This window comes from Triticum dicoccoides, chromosome 5B (assembly GCF_002162155.2).
Source record: "Triticum dicoccoides isolate Atlit2015 ecotype Zavitan chromosome 5B, WEW_v2.0, whole genome shotgun sequence".
NCBI classification, from domain to species: Eukaryota; Viridiplantae; Streptophyta; class Magnoliopsida; order Poales; family Poaceae; genus Triticum; species Triticum dicoccoides.
In genome coordinates, this window is record NC_041389.1 from 46,704,567 (window position 1) to 46,712,659 (window position 8,093).

Here is an 8,093-nt window from a genome sequence, read left to right on the forward strand (position 1 = left end):
TTAGGGCCCACTGAAGAGAAAAACACCGTTGAAAAGGATTGTTGAAGAGATAGATGATGCACCAGAACAATTGAAATATTTGAATGAGGTGGCAACCTCGAATTAATTGGAACACAGACGAATGTCCTGAGATGTCTCCCGAACTCCGGAATGATTAACTGGCGAGAGGCAAACGAGCAGGGAAAACACTTGAGCCGGGGAAAAGAATATAAGCACTACCGAAAATTAGAATTGAATCCACCTTAGAAGAAACAGAGTTGAAGAATGTCGAACAAAGAGAATTCACCGGTTGAAATAATTGGGGGAAGACTGAAGAAGCTCCGCATGAATGAAATTGATGCTCGAAACGGACTCATACTCCGGGAAGAAAAAAGGGTGGGAGGGCGGGAACACAAAGGCAACTTGGAAGGGGGAACCGACGAATATCTTGAAGAGAAACACCGGTTGAAATCATTGAGGAGAGATAGTAAAGACTTCGCACAAGTAGGATGGATACTCGATTACGGACTCTGCTCCCGACAAGAAAAGGGGTGGGCGGGTGGGAAAACAAAACAACTGAGGATGGGCAAACAACTTCGTTGAGAGCGAACTGAGGATTGAACTTGGCAAAGGAGAAGAGGGTCGAGTCAACTTGACGAGAAATGCACCGGATCAAAAGAGCTGAGAACCAACGATCGGAAAACCAACTGCGTGATCCTAAAGAAAAAATTTGAAGGGGAAGAGGAGTAATTCAAAACACCTACGTCAAGATTTCTCACCAGAGCGACGAAAGGGATGAGGAGTAAAAAGAATTCCTACTTTCCGATATGACTAGACTCCAAAAACAATTTTCTTCTAGACTCAACAACGGCCAAACTACATGATCAATCAAGGGGGGCTCCTAAGGTCGGTCGAGGCTCTGATACCAACTTGTCACGCCCAATATGCGACCCTATCCAAAAGGAACTCGAAGGTCCCACCAAGGATAGACCCGCATATTGAAACGCTTTTGCAAGGTGGATATCATTACATCAACATTACATAATAGATGGGGATACATACAAAAGGCATACAATGACCCATAAATACAACATCACCATACATAAGAGCAACATCCGACTACGGATGAACACAAACAGAAACTCAAACGACATCCACCCTGCTAGCCCAGGCTGCCGACCTGGAACCTATCCCCTGATCGAAGAAGAAGCAGAAGAAGAACTCCAAAACAAGTAAACATCGCTCTTGTCTCATGATCATCGCATAACCTGAACCTGCAACTGTTGTTGTAGTAATCTATGAGCCACGAGGACTCAGCAATCCCATTACCATGGGTATCAAGACTAGCAAAGCTAAAAGGGAAAGGAAGGGGTAAAGTGGTGAGGTTGCAGCAGCGACTAGGCATATATGGTGGCTAACATACGCAAATAAGAGCGAGAAGAGAGCAAGCGGAACAGTCGTGAAGCTAGAAATGATCAAGAAGTGATCCTGAACTCCTACTTACGTCAAACATAACCCAAAAACCGTGTTCACTTCCCGGACTCCGCCGAAAAGAGACCATCACGGCTACACACGCGGTTGATGCGTTTTAATTCGTATCTGGTGTCAAGTTATCTACAACCAGACATTAACAAATTCCCATCTGCCTATAACCGCAGGCACGGCTTTTGAAAGATTATACCCTACGGGGGTGTCCCAACTTAGCCCATGATAAGCTCTCGCGATCAACAAAGGATATACCTTCTCCCAGGAAGACCCGATTAGACTCGAAATCCCGGTTTACAAGAAATTTCGACAATGGTAAAACAAGACCAGCAAGACCGCCTGATGCACCGACAATCCCGATAGGAGCTGCACATATCTCGTCCTCAGGGCAACACCGGATAAGCTAAGCGTACAGGTACCAACGTAACCCAAGTTGCCAAGGGATGGTCCCGCATGGTGCTCTAGTTTGGACCAACACTTAGACAAGCATTGGCCAGGGGGGGGCTAAAATAAGATGACCCTTGGGTTAATTACTCCCAAGGGAAATATAGGTGGTGGTGAGGCAAATGGTAAAACCAAGGTTGGGCCTTGCTGGAGGAGTTTTATTCAAATCGAACTGTCGAGGGGGTCCCATAAATCACCCAACCGCGTAAGGAACGCAAAATCCGGGAACATAACACTGGTATGACAGAAACTAGGGCGGCAAGAGTGGAACAAAATACCAGGCATAAGGCCGAACCTTCCACCCTTTACCACATATATAGATGCATTAATTAAATAAGAGATATTGTGATATCCCAACATAATCCTGTCCATCATGGGGCAATCTTCAACTTCACCTGCAACTAACAATGCTATAAGAGGGGCTGACCAAAAGCGGTAACATAGCCAAACAATGGTTTGCTAGGAAGGGTGTCAAAGGTTAGAGGTTCATGGCAATTTGGGAGGCTTGATGAGCAAAAGATAGGTAACGCAGCATAGCGATAGAACGAAGCAACTAGCAAAGCAATGATAGTAGTGAGATCCAGGGTAGCGGTCATCTTGCCTGAAATCCCACTAGGAAGAAGAACGAGTCCATGAAGAAGACGAACGGATGAAGCCGAACCAAGTGTAGACGAACGAATCCTCACGATCGCAACGAAACGGGAACTATCGAGAGAAGCACACAACATGGTAAACACACCACACATGAACAAGGCATTATGCACAAACAAGCATGATGCATGACAAGGCTACATGAAGCTACTCATGGAAAGAGATGATGCAAACAAGAGCAACACATCAAGGCAAGTTTAAATGAGGCCGGGAACAACATATAACAATTCCGGTAAGTCCTCATATGCAAATTTCGAAATTGGTCCAGATCTGAATAAACCTTATGTTCAAGTTGTTCAACAGCAAGTTAAGATGAACCTAGATGATCTACATGAGATTATAGTCAAGTTACATATAAAGTTCACTTAGTTCGGAGCTACGGCCTAAAAGATATGAGCAAAACAAGTTAAACATGGCATTGATGCAAAATGCACACAAACATCAAGCAAACACCTCAAAACATGGATGAAACATGATAATATGAAACTACATGCAATTCTAAGCAAGTTTCATATAGAGCACACTCAAAACGGAGCAACGGTTCAACACACACACATGAAACAAGTTATAGCAACAATATGTCCAAAACAATAACTAGGCATATTGCAAGCATCAAAACAATATGCTACAGCATCTCAACATGAAAACAAAAGACATGGGCATGATTTATAGGTAAAGCATAACAAAACATGAACACTGAGCTATCTCCATAAATCACTAGAACATGCTCAAACACAGATGGCAAGATTGCAAATAATAATAGTTCAGACATTGCAGAAAATAACATCAGGTTGCAATGTTTAGAGCTATCAAAAAACATGTTATAGAAACTTATCATGGCAAATAAAGGCAAGGCATGAATCTACTAATTGCATAGAACAAGAGTCCCTTACTGACCATGAGCCAAAAAGGATCAGAAGATATGATGGCACCCATGTAAACATGGCAAGTTATAATACAGATTCCAACATGGCAGGAACAACGATAAGTAAGCATGTTGGTGAGCTTGTACCACTCACGACAGAGCAATACATGGCATGGCAAGGCAACCAACAGTAAGAAGACTTATTTGTGGAGCTAAGCATGGCAAGAGCAAGTTCATAGGGTGTATGTATCACTAACAACAAGCATGGCAACAACTAAACTTAATGTTAATAGGCTGACAAAAACATTATTTAGCAACTTTGGAGAAAGATTATAACAAGCTACAGCAGGCTATAATTGCAACCAGGGTCATGGATGGATAGAGCATGACATGTAGAACAAAACACCCTTAGTGAACATCTCCAGATTATGCATAGAATGACTTGTAGCAGCAGGTTTACATAGCATCACGAAATAAAAGATTTAGCCTAGCAAAACAGTAACAGCAAGTACCCTACTTAACAAGCTCGATTCACTCACCACAAGTCATTGCATGACAAGTTAAGCATAGCATCAGCAAGAAGACATGTTTATGAAACAATCCAAGGCAAGAACAAGTTCATAGCATGCAAGGATCAACTACAACAACCTTGGCAAAATTGAATAACATGTAAACAATCTGCCAGGTAACATTTTGTAGCAAAAGTAGAGCACAAAAATTTCATGCTAGACTACTCCATAATTGCAAATAGGGGCATGAATGGATAGAGCATAACCATATTTTCAAAACATCCTTATTGAAGTATCTCAAAATATGCATGGATCTCTCCGTAGCATCATGTTTACATGGCATCAAAATAACAGCAGAACATGGACTAAAATCAGCAACATCACGAAGCCTAGTTCACATGCTTGTGCTAGTCACCACATTGATCATAAAAATACATGGTAAGAACCTCTGTATAGAAGACATGGCATAGATCAAAACACATGCAGACATCAACCTCATAGGATGCACACATCAATCATGGCAAAAATGACAAAAGAGCAAGTTCTGTTAACAGACAGCAGACAACATCATATAGCACTCTTGCAACGATGATTCAGGCGTCAAGATGGACTCAAATGAACATGATGCAATGGAATGAAATGAAGTACTCGTTGAGGTGAACAATTTGACATATTACACGCATGAAATGGAGCAGTATGCATGGAGATATGGCATGTCAAACATAGCATCAAAATGTCAGGGACTTTGCAGATTTTCATAAAAAACAGGACGAGCGCATAGAAACTATGCATCGCCCGGTGCGGGATTTGCGGATTGCTCACCAGCGGGCCTTGGGCCAGCGCGCGTGGGAAGGCAAGCCGGTGCTGCGGGCCGCTAGAGCTGGGCCGGGCCCACGTGGAGGGGTTCGTCCTCCTCCTCGATCCCGCCTGGATCGAGCGAGGCAGGGGCGGTGCTGGAGAACCAGCGATGCGGGACGCCGGCGGACGGCGGGGACCGGGCGGAGACGGTCAAGTGCGGCGGGATCCGGGCGGCGCCGGATCTGGAGACTAGGCGCGGCGGCGGCAGGAGCTAGGGACCGGGGCAGCGCCATGGTGTCGGGGCACGGAGCACGAGCTGCACGGGGAAGGTGGGCAGATGCAGAGACCCTGCCGGCGGGGCGGCGCGGTTGACGGAGCAGCTCCGGCGGGCGGGGGCTCACCGGCCAGTGGAGCGAAGGCGGCGGCGCTGAGCAGAGAGCTCCCGACCCAGATCGGGTGCAGGGACGAGGCTCGACGCCTCGGGCAAGCGGCGGCGGGGAATTGGGCTCGCGCGGGCCCGCGATGGGCTCGGCTGGCCGCGGCCGCAGGGGAAGGCTGGGTGGCGACGTGGAGGCTGTGGGTTGGCCGGGACGGCGGCGACGATGACATGGCAGGCCGCGATTGGCCGGAGTGAGGTGGCTGGGAGCGGCGGCGCGGTGACGGGCGGACATGTCCGGCGGGGTCCGGACGTGTCCGGCTGCGGGATGAGGACAAAGCTAGGGTTTCGGGGGGATTTGATCCGCGAATTTCGGGGGAGGGGGCTATTTATAGATTCTGCGAGCTAGGAGAGTCCAAATGAGGAGCGATTTTCTCCCACACGATCGTGATCGAATGACCGAGAGCATGGAGGGGGTTTGGATGGGTTTTTGGGCCAGTTTGGAAGGGTGTTGGGCTGCAAAGAGAAAGGGGGGTTTCGGGCTACGCAGTTAACCGTTGGAGTACCAAACGACCTCCAAATGGCACGAAACTTGACAGGAGGTCTACCAGTGGTATACCAAGGCCGCTTGGCAAACCTCGGGCCATTCCGAGAAAGTTCAACACCCGCTCACAACAGGAGACAAAAGGAGAACGTCGGAGGACATAGGAGTGCCGGATTGCAAAATGGACAACGGGGAAAATGCTCGGATGCATGAAACGAACACGTATGCAATGCAATGCACATGATGACATGATAAAATGCAACACGCAATCAAATGACATGGCAACTACGGAGAATAACTGGCGGACACCTGGCGCATCGAATCTGGGGCGTTACAGTGTTCCAACTGGGTGATCAAGTATGGATACATCTCCGCAAGGACCGCTTCCCCAAGGAACACAACTCCAAGCTACTCCTGAGATCCGACGGACCATTCAAGGTGCTAGCACGCTACAATTAAAACGCCTACAAGGTCGACATCCCCCGAGACAAGTACAACGTAAGAGACATCTTCAATGTCAAAGACTTGGCCAAGTACCATGGTGATGAAGAGCACGATCCATGGACGGATCTCTCCTAGGGGGGGAGATGATGCGGACCATCCCTCGACTACCCGCACTGACACTCCATCACCACCGCAAGCACCGAGAGGACCAATGAAAAGAGCACGTGCACGCTCCATCGAGAACAAGGTTGACTCTCTCCTCTTCGAGTTTCAGTCTGATTCACATGGGAATTGGGTTCTACCTCATAAAGATATGTTATGCATTCTAAGGTACCAAGGAGATGATCATGAGAAGGAGAAGGTGAAGGTTCGAGCACCCATGGAGCAAGAGAAGGAATGAGAGGACAAGAAGAACGATGGAAAGGAGTCTCTGGACACTCCGGGTGCCCAGACGGAAGGACCCCGAGTGCCCGGCCGAGCAACCAAGGGGAGGGCCAAACTCCCTGGGCACCCCGGGTGCCCGGCCTCCTTGGGCCCGGGCACCTGGCCACCACCTGGGCTGTGCCCCTGCCCACCCCGGGTGCCTGACCCTGAGGCCCCGGGTTCCCGGCCTCCCGCCTGGCTGCTACCTGGGCTGCACCCCGGGTGCTCGGCCCCTACCGCGCGCTGCTCCAACCCCAACCGGGTGCCCAGGCCTTGGACCCCCGGGTGCCCGGCCAAGGCCGCCCAGCCTCCTACACCAACCCCGGGTGCCCGGGCTTAGGACCCCGGGTGCCCGGTCCTCCCATCGCCTGGTCCCTGACTGGTCCGGGTGCCCGGTCCCCTTTGCACTGGGTGCCCGGATAACTCTGATAGCATGCGTGCCTCTTTGGGGCTTTTCCCTTGTATCCCCCCTCCTCTCTTATTTCGAAAACCTGGATTAACCTACTTGAACATTGAGCATCAAGATCTATAAGGATAGATCAAAATTGCATGATAGTACTTTTCAAATGAATACATATCGTCACAAGATTATGAAGGAGTTCAAAATAGATCGGCAAAAAAGGAGTTCTTGGCTGTGTTATAAGGTGTGAGTATTGGGTAAGACTCAGGACCTACCACGACAGAAGAGAGAGAAAGGACGAAGGTCATCCCCTATGCTTTAGGCATAGGCTCTACAGTATGCTGTGCTATGTACCGCACCTGAAGTGTGCCTTGCCATAAGTCAGTCAAGGGGTACAAGAGTGATCCAGGAATGGATCACTGGACAATGGTCAATGTTATCCTTGGTGGACTCAGGAATTTTTCTCGATTATGGAGGTGGTAAAAGAGTTCGTTGTAAAGGGTTACGTCGATGCAAACTTTGACACTAATCCGGATGACTCTGAGTAGTAAACCGGATTCGTATAGTAGAGCAGTTATTTGGAATAGTTCCAAATAGCACGTGGTAGGTGCATCTACAAGATGACATAGAGATTTGTAAAGCACACACGGATCTGAAAGGTTCAGAACCGTTGACTAATAACCTCTGTCACAAGGAAGATAAGATCAAAGCCCATGGGTGTTGGAATCATTACAATCACATAGTGATTACCCACAAGTGTAGGGGATCGATCGTAGTCCTTTCGATACGTAAGAGTGTCGAACCCAACGAGGAGCAGAAGGATATGATAAGCTGTTTTCAGTAAGGTTTTCTCTGCAAGCACTGAAATAGTAGGTGATAGATAGTTTTGTGATAAGATAAATAGTAATGAGTAACAAGTAAACAAGTAAATAAGGTGTAGCAAGGTGGCCCAATCCTTTATGTAGCAAAGGATAAGCCTGGACAAATTCTAATAATAATAAAGGAGCTCCCAAGGACACATTGGGAATTATCGTCAAGCTAGTTTTCATCACGCTCATATGATTCTCGTTCGGTACTCTGATAATTTGATATGTGGGTGGACCGACACTTGGGTACTGCCCTAACTTGTACAAGCATCCCACTTATGATTAACCCCTATTGCAAGCGTCCGCAAC